Raw genomic sequence first — 20,387 nt, 5'->3', positions numbered from 1 at the left:
TAAAAAACTTATCAAACTCAACACCCAAAAACCAAATATTCCAGTGAAGAAATGGGCAAAAGACATGAATAGACACTTCTCCAAAGAAGACATCCACATGGCCAACCACACATGAAAAAATGCTCAATGTCACTCATCATCACGGAAATAAAAATCAAAACCACAGTGAGATACCACACCTGTGAGAATGGCTAACATTAACAACTCAGGCAACAACAGATGTTGGTGAAGATGCAGAGAAAGAGGATCTTTTGTGTACTGCTGATGGGAATGCAATCTGGTACAGCCACTCTGTATGGAGTAAACATACAGTGTAGGTATATGGTGTCATACTTTATTTACATCCTTTTATTTTGTGAATCCCTAGACTTATTTTTACATATACACTTAATTTTATTGTGTTTGTGCTTCCAACTTTTCTTATTCCTACTTACCATCTCTCCTTTCTACTCAGAGTCCCTTTTAATATTTCTCATAGGGCTGGTCTAGTGGTAATGAAATCCTTTAACTTTTGTTTGTCTGGGAAACTCTTTGTCCTTCTATCTGAATGATAGCCTTGTTAGATAGAGTATTCTTATTCTTTTTTTTTTTAAGTTTATTTATTTTTGGGACAGAGAGAGACAAAGCATGAACGGGGGAGGGGCAGAGAGAGAGGGAGACACAGAATCGGAAACAGGCTCCAGGCTCTGAGCCATCAGCCCAGAGCCCGACGCAGGGCTCGAACTCCCGGACCGCGAGATCGTGACCTGGCTGAAGTCGGACGCTTAACCGACTGTGCCACCCAGGCGCCCCAAGTATTCTTATTCTTGATTGCAGGTGTTTTGTGTATGTGCGTGTATGAGTTGTGTGTGTGCGTGTGTGTGTGTGCGTGTGTGTGTGTGTTTTCTTTCTTCTTTTCCTAGTGCTTTGAATATGTCAAGCCATTCTTTTCTGACCTGCAAAGTTTCCAGTGAAAAATCAGCTGATGACCTTATGGGGTTTCCCTTGTATGTAACTGTTTTCTCTTGCTGCTTTTAAAATTCTTTTTATCACTACTTTTTGCCATTTTAATTACTTTGTGACTTGGTGTGAACCTCCTTGGGTTGATTTTGTTGAGGCTGTCTGTGCCTCCTGGATCTGGATTTCTGTTTCTCTCCCCAGATTCAGGAAGTTTGCAGCTATTATTTCTTCAAATAAATTTTCTTACCCCTTTTTTGTGTCTTCTCCTGGAAACCCTATAATGCAAATGTTATTGTGCTTGATGTTGGCACTGAGTTCCCTCGGTCTAATTTCATTTTTATTTTATTTGTTTCTCTCTCCTGTTCAGTTTGATGGTTTTCTATTACTTTGTCCTCAAGGTCTTGTATCTGTTCTTCTGCTTCTTTAGTCTACTATTTATTCCATCTAGTGTATCTTTAATTTGAGTTATTTACATATGATTGACTATTTTCTGTTTTGTATCACTTTTTGAAGGTCTCACTGAAGTCTTCCGCTCTTCTCCAGTCCAGTGAGTCTCTTTATAACCATTACTTTAAATTATATATCAGGCATATTTTATTTCTCCATTTAATTTAGCTCTCTTGTGATTTTGTCCTGTTCTTTGATTTGAGACATATTCCTGTTTCCTTATTTTGTCTAACCCTCTGTGCCTGTTTCTATGTGTTAGGAAAGTCAGATACATCTCCTCCTCTTGCAAGTAGTGGCATTATGAAGAAGAGGTCCTGTATTACTCTGCAGTCTTCTGTTCAACAGACCCTGATTCTTCACGGGTGTCCTCTATTTGTGATGTGTGCACTCTGATGTTTTAGCTGACCTGCTTTTGCCTTCAGTCCAGTCATCTGCAATAACTTTCTCTGTATATTGTGGGCAGGGTTTGGTCCCTGTGTTGTTAGTTGGCCAGTTTGGAGCCACTTTGGGCTTGAGTTGAGTCAGACCAGGTGTTTACCAGAGATCCAATAATACTGGACTACAGAGCACTTTCCCTGTGTTATGCTGTGAGAAGCTTTTGTTGGTGGGCAGGGCCTACAGTCAGACCAGACCAGATGTCTTCCCCCACACCACTGCTGGGGCCACTGTTGGACTGGTGTGTGTGTGGTTATCCTCCCCTCACCCCAGAGCAGAAGTGTCTTCAGAGTGGTGCTGGCCCCTTTGGAGATACTTGCGCTCTGCCAGGCTTGTGACACCAATTTGGATAGGCTTTGGCCAAGGATGTATTAGAGCAGGCAGGTCCACTGGAGAGTATAGAGGTGGAACATGTGTGTTAACAAGGTTTATGCATGTCTGTTGTGGGAGGAGATCTGGAGCTTCTTTAGAAAACTCTTGCTACAAGAATGTAGGGGGTGAGTCCCCAGTAGAATGCAGAGACCAGTTGTGGGATACCTGCAAGGTCCACGATGGTCTGCTGTGGGAGGGGTCTTACGGTCCCCCTGAGTGAGGTTTCCCATGTTGGAGTGGATGGGGTGCACTGTTAACAAATTAGGTGGATAGTATTGGTATTACGCTTGTTCCTGCAGGTGTCCCTGTGTCTAGGCTGAGGCAAATGGAACTGTGGGAGGCAAATGGAACTGGCCAGCTCCTTTGTTCCTGGAGAAGAATCCTAAAGAGGCATGCCCCTCCAACATGTGCTCTGAGGTTAGTAAATAAATCTTCTTCCCGTACACCCCTGGCATTTGTCAGATGGCTGATACTATGCTGTATCTTGGTGGGGCTGTTTATTGTGCTGTCTCTTTAAGGGCAGTAACTCAGAATCCTATTGATCTCCAACCTCTAGATAGCCAAGCTAACTGATATTTAAAGTTCCAGTTGTTAAGCCTTGCTGATTGTCAGAACTCACAAAATTAAGCCGTATGGTTTCAAAGCCAAATGTTATGAGGATTTGTCTCCCCTGTGCAGGTTCTCTGTGCCTGGCGTGCTTGGTGTGAGTGTCTCTCTCCCCTCTCTGTGCCTGCAATGACCCTACACCCTGTGGACAGTCACATAGCTCCTTTTAGCTCCTGAATGTGTATCTCTGCCCTTCCTACTTTCTTTGACGTGGCCTCTTCTCTACATTTTGTTATGGAGAATCTATTCTATTCTTCCAGTCTTCAGCTTGTTTTCTGACTTATTTACACTGATGTGGGTGTTGTTTAGTTGTATCTATGGGACAAGATGAGCTTAGGATCTTCCTACTCTGCCATCTTCCCCAGAAGTCCTAAAATGTATATGTTTTAATGGAAAGGTTGAAAAATAAAGCTAAGTCAATCTTTCTGAAAGTAAATGACAAAGATAAAGAGATTAACAATGGGAAAGAAAAGAAAACTAGAAGTTAATCTAGGAGTCCCAACACACTACTCGTCATTCTGAAAAGAACAGTGGAAAGTTAGAGTGGAAATGATAGATCAAAGAAATAACAGAAGGAAATCTAACAGAAATAAAGGACGTATCTCTTGAAGGGGGGGGAAAAGATAGGGAGGGAGGCAAACCATAAGAGACTCTTAAAAACTGAGAATAAACTGAGGGTTGATGGGGAGTGGGAGGGAGGGGAAAGTGGGTGATGGGCATTGAGGAGGGCACCTGTTGGGATCAGCACTGGGTGTTGTATGGAAACCAATTTGACAGTAAATTTCATATTAAAAAAAAAGGACTTATATCAAAAAGTCTACTGGTTGTGCGGGAAAGTAAAAATAAAATCCTGTATGCAAAGCTTTATTGCAGCTTTATTCATAAAAGGAAATAACTCAAATATCCTTCAACTAGTGAATATACAAACTCTGATATAGCCATATATACATCTAGGGAAACACTCAATATTATAAACATTTTCCCAAACTACAGTATTGATGTAATCCCAATCAAATTTGCATAAGTATTTCCATGTATATTGGTAAACTGATTCTAAAAATTATGTAAAAAGACAAAGGAACTAGAATTCAGCAATTGTGAAAAAGAACAAATTTGGAGGATGCAGACTCTCTGGTTTCAAAACTTATTATCAAACTACCGTAACATACTATACTATAATGGTAGTGGTGAAAAGAAAGAGATATCAGTGAAATGAAGTAGAGGGTAGTGAAACAGACCTGTACATACACAGTCAATTGATTTGTTTTTAAAGGTATAAAGACAATTAAATGGAGAAATTAGACAAAAGATAATTAAATGGCTGACCTTCTTTTACCTTCAGTCCAGTCATATCTTTCTCTATGTATTGTGGGCAGGGTTTGGTCCCTGTGTTGTTAGTTGGCCAGTTTGGAGCTACTTTGGGCTTGAGTTGAGTCAGACCAGGTGTTTACCAGAGATCCAATAGTAATGGACTACTTTTCATTAAATGGTCTTGGAACTTTTGTCATCCATATGTTAAATGAATAAATGAATGAATGAGTGAATGTGTAGGTAAATGAAAAGGTGAGTTAACTTCAACCCATACTTTGTACTTTAAAGTTTCTAGATATGACACAAAAGCATGATCCAGAAAAGAAAAAAGATAGAAAAGTTGAATATCATCAAAATTAAGCACTTAATGGTTGGGAAAAAATCGTGTGAAAAAAGAAAATTGAACAGATAGCCAATTGTGTGTGGGGAGTGTGTATGTGTGGGGTGTATATGTGTGCGTGCTTTTCTGAACTGAAATGAAGTTGAAGATCCTTGGGTGACTTTTAAAGAAGTTACAAGCCTGTGAAACTAGAAGCTTAAAAAAATGATGGCAGATTTTTGATTATAGTAGTGCCATTGCACAACCTTTAATATAATATTTTAGGTGAAAAGGTATTATTTAGACAGGTTATTTTTCTAACACTTGATTTCAAGGTCAAATATATTTTTTTCTTCCTGTTTTAGAAGTGCCTACAGTGTAAGAAAAATGAGAAAAGACAAGTAAATATATTTTTATGATAGAATTCTTGAGCTTAAAAATGGTAGATATTGAAGCAATTTGAAGTTCTTACTACAGCAGTGACCAAACCTAGTTATTTTCTAAGTTCTAAATGCTTCATGCAAAAGCAAAATAATTACCTGAGACAGTGTTATAGAATGAATAACCCAGATACAGTTTGGATTTTGCTGTCTCCTTGTGTATTCTGCTCAGCTGTCTATATAAATGATTGTAACATTGTGTACTTAATCATCAGCAAATGGAAGTTTCCAGAAGAAAAACTGTCCCATAGATTTTAGCACACTCTGACATGAAAGGAAGGTTAAGTCTCAGAACTTAATTATATTAACATCCCAGGAAGGGTCAAGGAACAGAGTAATCTATAGTTAGTATCCTAGTACTATATATGTTATTTTGAGACCATCAATTCATAAACTGAACTCCAGTTTATAACAGCAACAATACCTTATGTTTGGATAGTGTTTCTTCAACAAACTCCATACATACATATTTTTTTAATGTACCATTTTGTTATGCAATAGTTTTATTTTTTCTTCATTTTTAATTATTTTATGTGAGTTGGCACACAATGTTACATTAGTTTCAGGTGTATGACATAGTGATTTCACAACTCTGTATGTTATGCTCATCACAAATGTAGCTACCATCTGTCACCATACAACACTATTACAATGTCACTGACTATATTCCCCATGCTGTGCCTTTTATTTCCATGACTTTTTCATTCCGTACCTGGAAGTCTGTATCTCCCAGTCTCCTTCACCCATTTTGCCCATCACCCTACCCTTCCTTCTGGCAACCATCAGGACTGATTCTGCTTTTTGTTTGTTTATTCATTTGTTTTGCTTTTTATTTTTTTAATGTAATTTATTGTCAAATTGGCTAACATACAGTGTTTACAGTGTGCTCTTGGTTTTGGGGGTAGATTCCTGTGGTTCATCGCTTATATACAACACCCAGTGCTCATCCCAACAAGTGCCTTCCTCAATACCATTTTGCTTTTTAGATTCCACATATGAATGAAATCATATGGTATTTGTCTGTCTCAGTATGATTTATATCTCTTAGCATAATACCCGTAGGTCCATCCATTTTGTCACAAATAATAAGATCTCATTCTTTTCTAACACCATATCCAAAAATAAACTCAAAACAGATTAAAGATCTAAATGTGAGACCTGAAACCATAAAAATCTTGAGGAGAACACGGGCAGTAATTTCTTTGACATTGGCTGTAGCAACATTTTCCTAGATATTCATAAGGTAAGGAAAACAAAAGCATAAACTATTGGGACTATATCAGAATAAAAAGCTTTCACGCAATGAAGGAAACCATCAACAAAACAAAAGGCAACCTACTGAACAGAAGATACTTGTAAATGATACACCACATGTGTATTTTAACTGATACGATGTAAGGTGATGTACAAATACCAGAGAAAGGATATGACTTTGAAATCATTTGCTTTTGACTTTGCATTGCATTTGGCAATTCTGCATAATGTCATTTTGAAGTGAATCCTAGCTTTCATCCTAAGCAGTTGTTTCCTTTGAATTGTCTTTCATGTTTTGATCCCTTTATTTGAATCCAGTTCAATCTATGGATAATATATACTTCCCTCAGTTCTCAACCTTCCATCCTCAGAAATAATCCAGATCACTTTCCATTTTCCCCACTCTCCTCTGTTGATTAATTTCACTCTCTCTGGTTCGTCAGTCTTCTCTGCTCCCACCTCATGATGATGCCCTGTTTGTTCTAGGTTTCTCTTCCACTCTACTATTTACCTCTTTTTCCCCATTCTTTTCCCTTTAATGGCACATGTCAAAATTGTGATTACACATCCATTGCTTATTTACTTATTTTTCCCCATTGGGTTATTGTAAGATGCATGATGGTAGTGACTCAATCAGATTCTTTCACTATTATACCCAGAGTGCTTAGGACATAGTAGATGCTTAATAAAATTTGTTGAATAATAAAATAAATAACTAAACTTATCTTACCAGTTAACCATGTATAAAAAATATTAAAGTTAGTTCCTAATTCAAATCTTAAAAATAAATTCTAAATGAATTAAAAATTTAGAAGTTAATGGAATGAAACTGCAAAATTTTCTGAGTAAATATTAAAAAAATGTCTTAATGTTTATTTTTGAGAGAGAGAGAGACAGAGCATGAGTGGGGGGAGGGCCAGAGAGAAAGGGAGACACAGAATCCAAAGCAGGCTCCAGGCTCTGAGCTCTCAGCACAGAGCCTGACATGGGGCTCAAACCTACGGACCACAAGATTATGACCTGACCTAAAGTCAAATGCCCAACTGACTAAGCTGCTCAGGTGCCCCTCTGAGTAAGTATTTTAAAACTTTGGTGTGGCATTTCTTTGTCATATTTCTTCCTCCTCCACATCTTCTACTTTTTCATCTCTTCCTCCTGTCTATACTTGTCTTTTTTTCTGTTCTGTTTTTGTAATAGAAACATACAAATCATACACATTTATTGCCTTTAAAAAATACAAAAATACTATCAAGAAAATGAAAGGTCATTTGTATTCCATCCACCCATTTACCCCATACAAACCCTGTTTTTCATTTGAGAAAAGCAGTCTGTGTATGGGCCAGAAGCTGAAGTCATCTACAAAAATACTGATAAATTTTACTGTGTATAATTTAAAATAAACTATGCATCAGACCCATTGTAAGCAAATTTAAAAGGCAAGTGACAAACTTAGAAAAATACTTTCAAGTCATGTTAAAACCATTATGATCTGTGGTGGACTAAATATGGCAGCATATTCTTTGTCACCCCTCCATTGAGAGTTAGTTTATTTCTCACCATCTTGAATATGGCTCAACTCTGTGATTTCTTAACTAATAGAAGATAGCAGAAGTTTCGCTCTGCCATTTGGATCTAAGCCTATGAAGGTCTGATAGTTTCCACTTGGGCACTTTGGGGAGTACTGAGCTTCTATGGAAAAAGTGTAATTACTATGCCAGAGAGATGCATGAAGAGACCACCTGGAGAAACCATGTGGAAAGGAGAGGCTCTGAGATCTGATGCTACAACGAGAAGAAGAGAGGGCCAATTCCAGACTCTAACTAAATGACTCCAACTTGGGACAACATCTGATGGCATCCTCATGAGGTATCCAAAGCAAAGCAGTAGAATTATCCTGCTGAGCCCAGTCAACCTCAAAGTCATGGCCATAAAAAAACGATTGACATTTAAGGCAGTAATCAACAACTGAAATAAATTAGTAGCCATCTTAGTCTACTTGGGCTCCTATAAAAAATACCGTAGACTGGGTGGTTTATAAACAATATTTATTTCTTACAGTTCTGGAGGCTGAAAGATCCAAGATCATGGTGCTAGCATATTTTGATGCCAGATGAGGGTGCACTTCCTGATTCATAAACTGTGCCTTCTAGCTGTAACCTCACGTGGTGGAAAGTGTTAGCAAAGTGTGGGGTCTCTTTTATGAGGACAAATTCCATTCATGAATTGCACCCTTATGACCTAATCAACCTCCTGAAGACCACTGATTTGGGCATTAAGCTTCAGTGTATGAATTTTAGAAGGACATGAACATTCAGTCCATAGCAGTAGCTAAAAATACTATTGAATGAAAAATGTGAAATGTGTGGCTTTCGCCTTGGGACTGGATTGGGGCCAAAGCTTTATTGACCTCAAGGATATTGTAAAAGTTAGTCTGATCATAAACACACAGCACACACAGCACAGTGTTAAGAAAATGGTATAGTTGCTGAATAAATATCAGATGAGTAAACAAATGAAGTCTTATAAACAAGTAAAACAAATGGGCAAAATGAATAAATAGGCATTTTATCCAGAGCATAAATATCCAGTATATATATAAAAACTTGCTCAGTGTCATGAATATTTAAAGAAATGAGAATTGGAATAGTATCCTGGCTGGGTGTTTGTTTTGCCTATTAAATTGATCAAAATAAAATATAATGGTACTAGGAAGGCACATGCTGTTATATTTGCCAGTGTGAGTGAACGCTGATTAGATGTTTTTGGAGGGCAGTTAGCAATATGCATTAAATGCCTCAAAAATTCATCTGCTCTTGGGGCACCTGGGTAGGTCATTTGGTTAAGTAAGCATCCGACTTCAGTTCAGATCATGATCTCGTGGTTTGTGGATTCAAGCCTGGCATCTGGCTCTGTGCTGATAGCTCGGAGCCTGGAGCCTGCTTTAGATTCTCTGTCTCCCTCTGGTTCTCTGCTCCTCCCCCACTCACGCTGTGTCTCTCTCTTTCTCACTCTCAAAAATAAAAATAAACATTAAAAAAGTAAATTAAATTAAAATAAGAAATTAAAAAAATTCATATAAGGACACCTGGGTGGCTCAATTGATTCAGCTTCTGACTTTGGCTTATGTCACGATCTCATGGTTCATGGTTTGAGCCCCGTGTTGGATTCTGTGCTCAGTGCAGAGCCTGAAGCCTGCTTTGGATTCTGTGTCTTCCTCTCTTTCTGCTCCTACTCCACTTGCACTCTGTCTCTCTCTCTCTCTCTCTCAAAAAATAAATGAACATCAAAAAAGAAATTAAAAATGCTTATGCTCTTTGACTCAATAATATAATTTTTAAAAAAATTTCCTGAGAGAAAAATTAAGGATTACACAAATTTTTAGCCATAAAGATTATCTCAATGAAGGATTTTTTATCATAATTAAAACTTTATGATTATCTAACTTGAGGTGAATTAAGTTGTGGTATAGCAAAAATGGTGTTGTAAAATTATATTTATTGGCTTGAAAAGATGATCCTGGTACATTTCTGAGTAAAAAAAGCAGGCCACATAATGACGTGTTTGGCGTGATCCCATTATTATTGAAATAATTATATAATATATAATATAAAGTAAATTATACTATTATATATAATTTTAAACTTTTTCATGTATATGAAGTAGATCATATCATATGCCACATATATGACATATGTATATGATACATGTCATGATATGCAATATATTTCATATATATATATGAAAAAAGTCTGAGAAAGCATCCAAGGGAGTGTTAGCAGGTAAACTGAGCAGTATAAGTGAGACTAGAGAAGCATGCAGGTGTCATTCAGGGCCTTTAGTTCCTAATAGATATTTGGTTGTTTTCCCATCAGCAGGATGGAACCATGTAAAATTTTCAAGCATATTTACAGTAAGATCTGGTTGTCAAGATTGCAATGAGGAATATTTTGGAGGTGAGCAAAAGAAACAGCTGAAACATAGTGACTAAGAATTTGGATCCCAGAGCAAGACAGTCTGCAGTTGAACCTAAACTACCCAATTTAACAGCCATGTAACCTTGGGCAACATATGTAATCTCTCTGGGCCCCAAGTTTCCTCATCTATAAAATGATGATGATAATAGTGCTTACCTCCCAGGAAGGTTATGAGGATTAAGTAATGCAGTATAAAATGTTCAGAATAGGACGTCACGCCTACTAAGCTCTATATGTTGTTGTAATCCTGCTTTTAAAATGAGGCTTGCAGAGATTAAGTAACTTGCTGAAGGCCATGCAACTGTAATTTTGAAGTAGTCATGTAGCTTCAGTTGAAGATAAGGTGGAATGATAGCATGTTCCCTGGGTTATAGTATGGCATACTACATCACCAGTTAGTATCCCAAAGGAAGAACAACTCTAGCTGTCAAAAATGTGATAATAAATAAATCATGATGGTACTTGCATATGCATAAGGTAAGTAAAATGTGAGTGGAGTTATATTTTTTTTAATTTGAGATGACTGTAAATATTATATATTTTTCATCAAGGTAAAAACTAAGTATAAAGACAAACTAAGTGTATCCTCGAGTGTTTTACCTAATCCATCTGACTAAATCCTTCCAATGCAATGCCTCTCCTCCTTAAGTAGGGGGGAGGATGGATGGATTTAAAATGGGGAAAGAAACAGAGTGATGTATACTACTCCCGGTGGATTTAACCCCTCATCTGCCTAACTTTAAAGTTTATGCTTAGTCTATTGATTTACAGGCTTTCACTTCTGTTAAAATGCATCGCTGTTGTCAATTTGCAACTCTGGAGATAACATTGATGAGCAGCTCAAATCTCCTTGGTTACCACAAAGTGACACTGCCAGGAATGGTTTATTAACATGTCTGGCTGCTGACAAACTTGTCATGTGGGAGAAGTTAGGGGAGACCTACCCTTTGGGAGCTTTCAACCAGTTTATTTGTTCTAGCTCCCACTTCAACTTGTTATCTCCCTGAGAGCATACTTATTCCTAACTTTCCCGCTCCTAAATCCCATTTCATCGAAAAGGGCATTGGACCCATTGTATCTCATTAACCTATGCTGATGAGTCAGTAATGCTGATTGGTTATCCCATGTTGTTGTGCATTCAAATACAACAATCAAGAAATGTTTAGGCTCTCATTATTCACTCAACAAAAATATGTAGTGAACATTTATAATATAATATATATTATATTTAGTGAACATCTTGAGGAGAAAAAAACAGCAGTAAACAATCTATAAGACCTTAGTTCTATGTTATAGAATTTGATACATTTTGTTTCAAACTGATAGTGTGAACGCCTAGGAAGAATTCCTTCCAAGTCAACTTCTTGTTCTAGTGCTTCTTTTTTCTTTCTCCCTTAGTACTTGTTCTCTCTCTTTATTTCCATGTTTGTTATTAATTTTCCATTACGTGTCATAGGAAAGGCCAGAGGTATTGAAGTTTTCTGTATCTGTTAGCAGTGGATTCAGTGGATTAAGGTATTTTTATCTGGTACACTAATTGATCACTGTGCTTACTGCCTTTATCTCTCCTCCTTAGAGGGTAATATTTTAATTCCCAAAACTTTATCAAGATCTTCCCAATTTAGACTATATTTCATTATTGATTAGTCCTTTCTTCTCTACTCATTTCCATATAACAGCTAAGCCTCACATTAATTTGGGTCTTTTATGGATCTAATGTATGTGCAAGAGTGCTATACTGTCATTTTTTTAAAACCCAGATTAAGAATGTATTGATGAAATTTCAGATATCCTAAGCCGGCCAAATAATGAGAAAGGTTCACATTCAAGAAAAGGAGTTCTGGGATGCCTGGGTGGTTGACTTAAGCATCCAAGTCTTGATTTCAGCTCAGGTCATGATCTCATGGTTCATGGGTTCGAGCCCCACGTCAGGCTCTGTACTGGCAGTGTAGAGCCTGCTTGGGATTCTTGCTCTGCCTCTTTCTGCTGCTACCCCATTTGCACGCTCATGTGCACACACTCTTTCTCAAAATAAATGAACTTTAAAAAAATTTTTTTAAATGATAAAAAAAATAAAATGAATCCAAATGGTTGAACCTCCTATGACGTTTCTTGGAAACAAATAAAAGTAATGGTTGTAAAAGACTAGTGAAGTTAAGAAGCCCCTGCTTCTTTTGTAGGATGATAGCACAGCAAAGGACCTGGAAAGATCGTAAGACAAAAGTAGCTCTCTGCTGAGGGCAGTACTGCCCCTCGGGGGCATTTTGGTTGTGACCGCTAATGCCTAGGGTTGCTCCTGGCATTTAGTGCCAGGGGCCCAGTATACCCACAGCACACTGCCTACCACTGCTTAGTATAAGCAACATAATTGGTTGATTCATTTTCCAAGGGTAATGAAATGCATGGTGGAATAGTTTCCCCAAGGTCGTATGCCCAGTTGGTGCCAGAACTGGAAACAGAGCTTGGAACTCCATTCCAGGATTTTTCTCACCAGACTGACTTTTGTACATAAATGCTCTTTATACAGCCAAAGGAAAATTGTCCAATTCAAAAGATTCTTTAAGGTGTAATATTCTCATTCTCTTCAGATTATTCCCGCACTCTGATTCTCAGTGACATTTCAAAAACTGCATAAGAAAATCACTCTCATTTTGCAGTTGTAACTTGTAAATTTTATTTTTGGAGGGGGGTGGTAAGTTTTGTTGTTATCCCTTTAAAAATGCTTTTATTAAACTTGATCTTTTGCTTTATTTCCCTACTCAATCCAAATAACTTTTGACCACTTTAGGAAATCAAACTTACTTTCAAATGCATATAATGCGCTGTTTTTAAGCATCGAACTGAATGAACATGCAATTCTCATTCAGCGTATTGAACTAACTCCAAGTGTATCATTTCCCAGGTATTGTGTTGGGTTCATGGATGCAGAAGATATACTACCAAAAGAAAAGAAAAGCATGATCCCTCCTTCAGACATGTGAAAAAGTAAGTCCGATATACTGGTTATGGTGATATTATGGGATGCTATATGAATGTTGAGAAAGGCCACTTAAATCCCAATGTTGGCAGTCAGATAGGCCTTCTGGAAAGTTGATGTCCCAGTTGAGAATTGAGGGGTAGCAGGTGATAATCATACACGTGGTAGTAAGACAGAGGTTGGGGTAAGCAGAATAGGAGATAGAAATCTAGACAAAGAACAAGTTGGGTTATACAGGGAAATGTGTCGCAACTGTAGAAGAGCAAATAGCTTACTTTGGCAGAAACATAGATAAGCTTGTCTGTCAGTTGAGAAATGGAATGAAAGGGATAAAGAGGCAAAGACGAGACCCGATGAGACAGATAAGCCAGGCCAGAGAGTTTGGGTTCTATCTTGAGGGAAGTAAGTAACCATTGAATGGTTTTAAGAAGAGAATTGGTAATTACAGAAATGGAATTTTGAATAAACAGTTAGCTTCTAAAAATCAGAGCTTCATAGGATACACCCATTGGATGCAGTATATTCTTTTGACATTCTTGTTGAAATTCATCCTCACCACTCCCATCGATGTTGTATATGTGTTTCTGGTCCTAGAGTGAGTTTGGCTCAGATCCTATCCTTTTACTGTCAGTGACAAGCCCCTGTTTCCAACCGATACTTTTAATTAGTGCTCATCGTTGCTGGGGACAGATGTTGTCGTAGTAAAGAATGAGGAGATGTTAGTTCAGAGTGCACAAGGACAGTGTCAAAGAGGGAGGACTTAAGGCATTATTATACATACAACACAATTAAATATTAATGAAAAATGGTACTTTTCCTGTCATTACCAGGCTTTTGTTTTGCGAAGACAAACTACTAGATGAAACAGTGGAAGATATATAGCATTATTTCTGTCTGAATGAATGTTGGAGATGTAGGTAACAGTATTTTTTTTTTTTCAACGTTTATTTATTTTTGGGACAGAGAGAGACAGAGTATGAACGGGGGAGGGGCAGAGAGAGAGGGAGACACAGAATCGGAAACAGGCTCCAGGCTCTGAGCCATCAGCCCAGAGCCTGACGCGGGGCTCGAACTCACGGACCGCGAGATCATGACCTGGCTGAAGTCGGACGCCTAACCGACTGCGCCATCCAGGCGCCCCAACAGTATTTTTTAAAAAATGTGCTTTCACAAATTGCCAAAGGGTAGGTAGGTAAAAAGTGTCCACTGGATATACGTGCAATAATTAAAGAGATGTTTTGAGTGCTGACCAAGGAATGTTGTTTTGTTTTTTTTAAATGTGTAACAATAATAGCACTTTATTGACTTCTTTTCACATTAGATTAAAGCACCATCCTTACTCACGTGTTTACTTTGTAGGAGTTGTCGAATTTTGCATGCTGATATACAAGCGAAAACCCAGTTTGAGCCTTAATAAAGTAGAAGTAAAACATTCTTCAGAAGATTGACTATGAAAAAGGTAATAAACTTGGTAGGAGTGAAAGAGTAAAGGTTTTCTCAAGACAGAAGAGCTTTGTACTCATTTAAAATCAGATGGCAAGAAGACAGGTGGCAAGAGATTAAAGATATTGGAGAAGGGAAAAGAAATAGGACATTTGTTTTTTTCTGAGACAACATGAAGGAATGAAAGAAAATAAATTGAGACACGAGAACATAGAGGCAAATGGGTGAGAAACAGAAAATCATTATTTATACCTCCTCTGTTTTCTAAAAGAATTTGATTTTGAGGCAGCTTATAAAAAATGACACAGGAATAATGAAGTTAATAAACAGAAGGGAAAAAAAAACCCTGAGGACTTAGGAGGAGGAAGCAAATATGATATCATGACGTCTAACATAGTTTGAAGGACAGAGGGTCAAATTTGTCTCTGAAGCTTTTGACAGTCAAGGAAAAGGGCAAAGGTGATATGTGTCCAGTTATCTCTTGCTGCATAACAAGCCACCTCACACCAGTGACTTATAACATTACCAATCATTTATGATTGTCTCTCATGGCTCTGTGAGGTGCTTGTAGTTAAGCAGGGATTTTCTGGCTCTTAATCTCTCATGCATTTGTAGTCACTGGCTGAGGTTTGAATCATCTAAAGACTTGCTCATTCACACATCTGGTGCCTGGGATAGGAAGACTCAACAACTGGGCTGGAATAGCTAAAGCTCCCCAGGTGTCTCCATCTCTGTGTGATCTCTCTAGCATGGCAGCTTCAGGGTACTTGGCACATGGCACATAGTCCAAAATGAAGCCAGCAGAATCTCTCTTCCCTTTATGACCTGGCCTTGGAAGTCACTCGGCATCACTTCCTCTGAAGTTCTTTAGAAGCAAGTATCTAAGCTGATCTGTGTTCAAGTAGAGGGGAAATATACTTACCTTTTTAAAGAGAGGAAATGCCAAATAATTTGCAGCACGTTTTAAAACGACCACATGGGGCGCCTGGGTGGCGCAGTCGGTTAAGCGTCCGACTTCAGCCAGGTCACGATCTCGCGGTCCGTGAGTTCGAGCCCCGCGTCGGGCTCTGGGCTGATGGCTCAGAGCCTGAAGCCTGTTTCCGCTTCTGTGTCTCCCTCTCTCTCTGCCCCTCCCCCATTCATGCTCTGTCTCTCTCTGTCCCAAAAATAAATAAACGTTGAAAAAAAAAAATTAAAACGACCACATGATGCAATAGATTCTCATTGTCAAAAAGGCAGCAGTGTGTCAGTTGTCCACGTTCACACCTGATGTTGTCCGTCTTTTGTTTTAAACATAGTAAGGGTGAAGATCACCAATTGTAAGAGTAGAGATGAACAGGGCGTGACATTAAGGAGGAAGGTGTGTATTTGGAATTTATCCAGATAGGAGCATGTGACCCCAACACAGTAGAGCTTTGCTTCTCAAAGCATGGTCTAGGACCAGTGGCATCTGCACACTTAGAGCTTGTTAGAAATGCAGAATCTTGGCCCTTGCCTCAGACCTACTGAATCAGAATTGCATCTTAGCAAGACCACAGGGGGTTTCTATGCAGAATAAATTTTGAAAAGCACTGCTCAAGAGGTTAAATAGAGTTGTTGGGTCATGGGGGGAGGGACAGAATATTCCTGTGTATGCACTTAGAGTGGGCCATGCATCTTCCTTCATGGGACAGTAACAGAATATTAGTGGGATAAAAAATTACTAAATAGAAGTCATCTGAGTTTGAAAATTCCATGCATTCATTGACCTTTATAAATGGCATGGATGTGGGCGCCTGGGTGGCTCAGTTGGTTAAGCGGCTGACTTCAGCTCAGGTCATGATCTCACGGTTCGTGAGTTCGAGCCCCACATCGGGCTCTGTGCTGACTGCTTAGAGCCTGCATCCTGCTTTGGATTCTGTGTCTCCCTCTCTCTCTGCCCCTCCCCTACTCATGCTCTGTCTCTCTTTCTCAAAATTGAATAAACATTAAAATTGAATAAACATTAAAAAATTAAAAAATATATATAAATGGTATGGATGTGGGTATTTAGGTGGAATTGAAATGGAAATAAGATCTAAATAGATTAGGGGAGGAAGGGTGCAGTTATGGGGGATGAAGGCTGAAATAAGGCTTGGGACCTGATATTACAGAAATACAAACAATGGTATCCAAATAAATGGCAGGCAGAAAGGGAAAATACCAAGTTAGTTTTCAGAGATAGATAAATATTATTTTGGTGCACTGGAATTGTGTTAGATGGAATATTACTTAAAGCAAGTAAATTATTGACTGAGTCATTAACTTTGTTTTATAGAAATATCTGCAGTAATGATATTTATTATCCTGATAAATATCCTGTGTATAGTTAAGGGCAGACAACCAGCAGAACAGTATCAAATATTAGCAAATTTCAGTGCATCATCACTGATATTTCCAACTGTGGTTTGTATTAAGAGTGTAGAGCTTGGAGAGTGAGGAGATCTTTGGAGATATGGCTGATACCAATTCTAGGCCAGGAAATGCACTAAATGTGTCTAGAATACCTTGGCATATTGAAGGATAGGGGAGTTATTAGAGACAACTGGGTTCATGTCTAATGGACACCAGAGGCAATTTGCAGGGGTTTGCACTTGCCAAAGATGGGATAATATTGGCAACAAAAAGAATAATAATGATAATGGATTGAGACACATAAAATATATTAAAATCCATTAGTTCTTAATGATACTTGCACACAAAAATTCTCATTAGTCACCTTTGAATATGCTATGGAACCAACACTTTATTCTGAAAACTGGTAAATGAAGTGAAACAATCAAGCATTTATATCACATTTCTTGTATCAATAGTATTTAAGGGTGCCAAATAGTTAATTAGGGTAGACCTTCTAAAAGAATTCTAGTGAATAAATAGGGAAGCAATGGTAGAATTAGAATATCACCATCGAACTCCTAATGAAATAATGGATTTAGGCCATGATCATCAGTGGCTATTAAAACTATTAGGTGAATTTCTTATAGGGAGCTTTGTAATGGTAGAGCAGGCTGGTAACTGCAAACCCACTGCCCGTTCTTGATGTAACAAAAAGAGAAACAACTAGATATTATGTGCTTCCTAATGGAACTACCCAACACTCCTATAGAATAGTCATGCCATAAATCTGGGCTGAGTCTGATCAAGCCTTTAGCTTTCCAGAAAATATAAGAGCCAGGAGAATGTATGAAAAGTCTGCAGAGGGAAACAATCAGCAAAGTTTAAAAGGTGGAAATCTACAACAAATCTTCCACAAATAAAATTATGAGGGAAGAAAAACTGTGAGAGAAAATTTAAAGATTAAAAGATATGTAACAGACTTTGGGTTTCAGTTCTGACCAGGAAAGATCTAGGAAATCATCACTCTCATTCTTAAAATAAGAAAATAATGTTGAAAAAAGACCCATTAGAGAACTGAGGTTATGGGGCAACTGCCACCCCCAAATCTGGAGAGATAGGTGAATACAGAGAAACTTAGCGATCAGCTGACATGGAGCAGAAAGCACTAAAGCCATAAAAAGTTAAAAGCATTTAAATAAGTTTGATGAATTCCCAAAGGCTCCTGTGGACAAGGTCAAGAGTGAGAAAGTGCCATAGTCCCAGGCTTAGAGGGTCCCCATACTTTTAGAAGTTTTACTTCCAGAATTCTACCAGAGTTTCTAGGTATAGGTCTGGGGGGGGGGGGGCACAACCTTTTGGGTAGGATAAGGAAAAATTAATAATTTTGAATTATGCTCCTGGGAAAAGCAACCATTTGAAATACTCCCAGAGTAGACTTCATGACAAAGGGCTGTCCTCCTTAATTGAAACAAAATAAAATACTCGACCCACGGGCAAGGAAATAATAAGCCAACTTTAGCCCCTCTGGCTTTTCTGCCTCACCTAAAAGGAGAAAAAAAAGAAGCTAAGGAACATTTATGAAGGTCACAGCCCAGGGACACACACTGTTAAAAGACCCTTAGAGGAGTAAAAGCCTGACATATAAGATTATCGAACACTCCCCCTTCCCATACCTTATCATCACATCAACAGGATGTCAGTATAATAACAGTGGATTACAACTGAGAAAGCTGCAAGACACAGACTCGATTTAAGAAATTGTACTTAAAGAACCACCTCTCCCCCAAAAAAGAAGGGAACTTAGAAGACACGAGAAAAAATCAAAGCTTTGTCAGCTACAACTACAGCAAACCTTCAGCCCAGTCCAACTTGCTAGATCAACGTAAAACCTCACACAACAGCCCTGTTTATTTCAATTCCCATTACTCAGTGTATCATGTCCTGCTTTCAACAAGAAATTGCAAGGCATTCTTTTTTTTCAGCTTTAAAATGTTTTAATTTCACAATTAAAAAAAAGTTTATATGTATAAGACTCAAAGTAAATAGAAAGGCAGCTTTCAATCACAAACGGATGAGAGGAGTCATTCAAACTGTATTGTGGAAGCATATTTCAGGCAATTTAAGCAATTTAAGGCAACACACCTCAATGTTAGACATAAATAATTTTAACTATGCTGTCCGTTCTGGGTTTTCTATCAGATCTGCATATATATGACACTTGTGGTCAACTTTTAAGATTGGTAACGTCGATTTGAAACTCCTTATATTTTGAGTACAGGTTTTACTGTTATAAATACCGTTACAAATAGAAGATGTCAACTAACAAAACAGTAGTCCTCAAAGATCTCTTTGTCCTGTGCTCATACACGTGTAATCTGCTTGCTAATTTACCTTCTCGTAGTTACTCTTCAAATTATAGTCATTATGAATTGAGTTCCCTGTGCATCTCACCTGTCTCCTTTATCTCAGCCTTCTCATACTTTGCCATTCTGTTCTTTCTGAAAATAACCAGCACGAGTCCAGCAATAACTTCTAATATCACAATCACAGTGACAGCAATAATACCAGCTTGTAGTTCTTGCATTGAAAATTCAGGTGGTTTTTCATCCATATAGTAAATTTCAGTTTGACCAGGATCCAGATCCAATTGTTGCCCATTTACCCTCAGGCCCATTCTATTGGAATGGAACAAAGATTAATTTCTAACATTTTTTTTTCAAAATAATAAGCCATGTCAGCTATGAGATGAGAATGAGAAAACTCATTCTGAGTTTTCTGAGATGAATTTTGCATCAGATCAATAGTGATAAGATCATTCTCACACAGAATATTTTTGATGTATTTTGGATCCAGTAGATAGTGAGTTGGGATTGCTTCCTTAAGCATACATAGTCTTCAAACTTTGAACATCTTGAGGTGTTTCTCTTGTTTGTATTTTAGTTCAGTGATGATCCAGTAGGTCCTCACTCGTTCGGAGTAGAACTTCTCAGTTCTTCTGACCTCAACAGTGTTCACGTTCCAGCACATGGTGGTGCCATTGTACTGCTTAGCTTTAAAGAGCTCCTTCTCATCACTGTCAGGATCATAGAGCCCATTGTTATTCTGGAAAGCCCTCTCAGGCCTTGCTCTTCTCCCAGACTTTGAGCCAGTCATTTCTGCCTTCATCACTAAACATTTCGTTGCCAGTTTTGAGCGAATAACGGAATTTTGTGTATCAGTTGAAGCACACTCACACTGACCATGTGTGTTCAAAGACCAGTCTGGGCAGTTTGTAGTTTTCACAGACACATTCTTTCTGAGCTGTGGCCACTGTCATGGTGGCCACTGTGAGTAGGAGTCCGAATGTGAGGACCTAGGGATGTGCCATACTGTGCGTGTGTGCAAGGCATTCTAAAAGGCAAGAAAAAGAACAGTCTAAAGAAACAAAGCAAGCATCAGAGCCAGGCTCCAATGTAGCACAAATTTTAGAAATATCAGATAGGGAATTTAAAACAACTATGATTCAGTGATTAATA

At 38.2% G+C, this 20,387-nt stretch overlaps 1 long non-coding RNA gene and 1 pseudogene across 4 annotated transcripts in view; one reads left to right on the top strand and one right to left on the bottom strand.

The window, feature by feature from the left end:
- LOC123582996 overlaps positions 1-20,387 on the top strand; it is a 68,012-nt gene that overhangs the window by 7,052 nt on the left and 40,573 nt on the right. For all 4 annotated transcript variants that reach the window (XR_006704687.1, XR_006704688.1, XR_006704689.1 and 1 more), the window contains exons 2-3: positions 2,493-2,610; positions 13,000-13,082. This is a non-coding gene — a long non-coding RNA (uncharacterized LOC123582996). The remainder of the gene's footprint in view (positions 1-2,492; positions 2,611-12,999; positions 13,083-20,387) is intronic.
- Positions 19,051-20,239, bottom strand: LOC123582995 (annotated as a pseudogene).

The sequence above is a fragment of the Leopardus geoffroyi genome, chromosome B3 (assembly GCF_018350155.1).
Source record: "Leopardus geoffroyi isolate Oge1 chromosome B3, O.geoffroyi_Oge1_pat1.0, whole genome shotgun sequence".
Taxonomy (NCBI): domain Eukaryota; kingdom Metazoa; phylum Chordata; class Mammalia; order Carnivora; family Felidae; genus Leopardus; species Leopardus geoffroyi.
This window is presented reverse-complemented; position numbering and strand designations above follow the sequence as displayed.